Source organism: Ptychodera flava, chromosome 2, assembly GCF_041260155.1.
Source record: "Ptychodera flava strain L36383 chromosome 2, AS_Pfla_20210202, whole genome shotgun sequence".
NCBI classification, from domain to species: domain Eukaryota; kingdom Metazoa; phylum Hemichordata; class Enteropneusta; family Ptychoderidae; genus Ptychodera; species Ptychodera flava.
The window spans coordinates 51017645-51021495 of NC_091929.1; the positions used below are offsets into that span (position 1 = coordinate 51017645).

The window sequence follows — 3851 nt, forward strand, 5'->3', positions numbered from 1 at the left end:
CTTAATAAACAAAAAATCAATTGCAACACAAATTCAGATATTTATCCCCATAACGTGAGCATTATTCGTATTTACTACACAATATTTGAATATTTTAAAAGGAGTCAATATGTTTACGATTTAAATTTAAAAATATTCTTATGTAACCCGGTTACGATTGTAAGTCATGTGATTAGGTCTACTGCGTGTTGTTTGAGTGTGATGACACATGTGTGGAATTTCATTGATAGCGTCTTCACCCACAATGCATTGCAATGCTCTACTGATATTCACTGCTTGAAGACAGTATTTTGGTGTGGACGTACGTTTAGGAATTATTATCCGTTTAACTACCAAGAAAAAATTCCAAGACAACGTGGTTGGTCTTTTACATGACTGTGCTTGCAGGTATGTGTATTTGAACGCTTTGGTATTGAAAACAATGAACTTTTAAAAGTCTCAGAGTATGAGACACACACCCCTCAAGTGAAACGTGGATGAAGGACCATGTGTTTTCCCAATTAACGTGGAAAAGTTTCTAAGTTGCTATTCTGTAGTTAGTGTTATTCCAGTAGTGATTTAGAAAGTAGTGAAGTTTTATTTAACATGTTGAAATTTGGGTGGATGATTTTGAAGGAAATTTTCTGTGATTCTTAGTTCTTTGTTTCAATGGAATTTTCGAACAGTGTATTTGCTATCATGTTGACTTAGTCTCATCCTGAATGAGATAGTGTAAACAGAAGGAAACGCTTACATAATTGCCATTGGTCTTTTACATGACTGTGCTTGCAGAGGAGATCCAGTTAATGAATTACTGATACACTGCGTGTGTTCCTATTGTGTGGCCTGATTGAGGAGCCAGCAAGGAGTGCCTGGAATTGTTCGTGTCAATCATCAACTTATTGCTACCAGGGTTGGAATATACAATCTCCAGGGAGGATCAGCTGGGAGGACTCTGTGGTGTGTAACGCAGTTTCCTATTGGATAGACTGTCATCGTCATAGCAACAGGACGGACATTGACCTACAACTCGAGGAGAAACCATTTACAGCCGTATGAACAATAGCTAAGTGAACAAACCCTAGGAAACAGCCATTTTAGAATTACCTGGAACTTTATCATGGTGGATGAACTTTAGATTTTGCGCCTGGAAATTATTTTCCAGTAATACTGCTATTAGTTTTAATTATTGTAGACCAGTGTTTTATTCTTTTATTATTATTATCATTAGTAGTAGAGATTTTAGTTGTAGTGAAATAAACCTCAATATAAACTGCAACGCAAATTGTACGATAATCATTCTTTCCTGGTTTGTTGATTGTGTAATATGAACTTGGGTCGGGTTTAATTGACTGGCTATATTTAAAGTCAGTTTAATTACCCGGTTACAAAAGTGGGGGCTCGTCCGGGATGTTTAACTACCCCGGTTACAAAAAATGGGGGCTTGTCCGGGATTGTGGATAGAATGAGTTATTATCGTACAGTTTGTTGCAGTTTGTTTTTACATTAATGTCTCGGAACTGGAGGTTTTAAAAAAAATGGGAAGGACCAACCACGTCGTCAGTCGTCACATCACCAGCAAGATGGGTGATACCACGCATGGCACAGGTGTGTCAATGCCTTGTTTAATTGTTAGTTTTATATAGTGTAGATGGAGGGAGTATTGGGATGAAGAGAAAAACTGCAATGGAGGATTACACATGACATGTGATTCCTGAGGGGAATAGGAACTTTGTTGCACGTTTTTATGGCATGTAAACATCAACACCTCCATTTGTGAAAGTTGTATGGCTTTTCATTTGTTTCACTTGGTGTTCCGTAGGTCAAGTGACCTTCTTTTCTGGTTTCTGCTTTGGAATTTGCATTATTGAGTTGTGACTATCTGTCAAAGGAGTTCACTTACACCCGGAGTGTGTAAGCTTCTGAGGGGAATGTGTAACCCCGGTTACGAAGTAAGTCACGTGATTTGATCTTCCATCCCATCTGACAGTTAAGTAATCAGATGGAATTCCTTGATTGCCGTTATCTCCCACAATGCACTGCGAGCAGACAGATACTGCGTGGAGTGGTGTGGTTGTGCGGGCAGAGACTCGGTCTAAGGGAATTAGTTCTTCTTGCCAGTAACCAAGACGACGTGGTTGGTCTTTTTGCATGGCTTATGAACTTCTAGGTAGGTTTTCACATTGTTGCAATACTGAATTTGTAACGTGTTTCATGGTGTATTTTTGAAGTTTGAGACCACACCCATTGTGAGGCAAATTGGAGAGGCCATGTGCTTTCCCGATTGGACTGTGAGCCATTCTGAATCTCAAGCTTCCACAGTAATAGATTGATTTGTTTAGTAGTTTTGTACTTTTTGTTTTGATTTTTGAATACCAATAGTTCAACAGAAAATGAACTTGTTCATCTTGACAAAGTGACTAGAATGGCATTGCCATGCCATGGATTAAGATCCAGTTGATATCACGATCTGCTGACTCAAAGAGCTTATGTAACTTGTAAGTGCTCTTCTCTTTTTGCATGGCTTATGAACTTCTAGTTTCCCGACATACCAACCCATTGACGGAAGCGTTTGGACTGCTAATGAGTTAATCCCAAAGGAGAACTGTCTGGAGGACGTTTTGTGTGAATCAGTTTCCCACCCGAACTGGAAGAGGTTACATCAAGGAATTCGTAACCGTAGCAACAGGATCGACGTGGACTCTGAACCCTGAACAATTCTGGAGAGTGTCTATTGAGTGAACACTGTAATTGATATGAACTTGGATAGGGGCGTGTCTAGAGTTTCTGTATGTTTAAACAGTATTGCCGGCTAATCATTGTAGACTTTTTTATCATCATTAGTGTGTAGTGAAATAAACCTCAACATAAACTGCAACTCAAATTGTACGATAATCATTCTTTCCTTGTTGTTGATTGGATAATATGAACTTGGGTCGGGTTTAATTGACTGGCTATATTTAAAGTCAGTTTAATTACCCGGTTACACTTATTGAAAATATTCAATAAGAATATTTTGAATACACGTTTGGAGTTCATGATTCTATTCTACATGCAAATACCTATCATTTGATATATCCCTTGATAGTTGAAAAAGTAAGTTTAGAGTACTTAACAATGGATTTTTGTAATTTTATATCGTATTCATGCAAATTAGGTACCCGTGAGCATTATGCAAATTAAATTATTACAGCCCTATTTGTCAGCTGCAAATTGTCATTTTTTATGAGGCAGAGATAAAAGGCTTCCAAATAACGTTTGATGTGGTTCTGTGATGCGGTTCTATGTGTTAAAATTATTAAAATATCGTTATGAAAAGGGGAAAGTATATTGTTCTACATAAGTACGAAAAATATTTTAGTAAAATTATTTTATATCTTATATCTCTTTGGATATACATTTTGTATTCTGCATGCAAATACCTTTCATTTGATATATCACTCGATAGTTTAAAGTATGTTTATAGTAGTGAATAAATTCTAATTTTATATCGCAATTATGCAAATTTGGTACCCATGTAAATTATGCAAATTAAGGGCCACGTCCGTACTTGACAGCTCCACATTGTCAATGTTCTTGAAGTAGAGATAGGAAGCTCTCAAATGACGTATGACGATGCTGTACGATTTGGCTGTTTGTATTCATTTTTTTAAATATTGTTATCGAAAAGGGAAAAATATTTTTTCAATATAAATATGACAATATTTAAGTGAAATGAATTTAAATATCTTTTTGGATGTCTGTTTAGTGTTCTTCATGCAAATACCTTTCATTTGATATATAACTCGATAGTTTAAAAGTATGTTTCGAGAAGTGAATAATAACTATCTAATATTTTATCGCATGTATGCAATTTGGTACCGGTGGGATGT

The 3851-nt window shown here is 36.5% G+C and overlaps 1 long non-coding RNA gene across 1 annotated transcript; it reads left to right on the forward strand.

The window, feature by feature from the left end:
* Positions 1-204: 204 nt before the first annotated feature.
* Positions 205-2857, forward strand: LOC139123346 (uncharacterized). Its single transcript, XR_011549641.1, has 3 exons — positions 205-387; positions 772-2149; positions 2519-2857. It is a non-coding gene; the product is annotated as an uncharacterized lncRNA (long non-coding RNA).
* Positions 2858-3851: the final 994 nt, after the last annotated feature.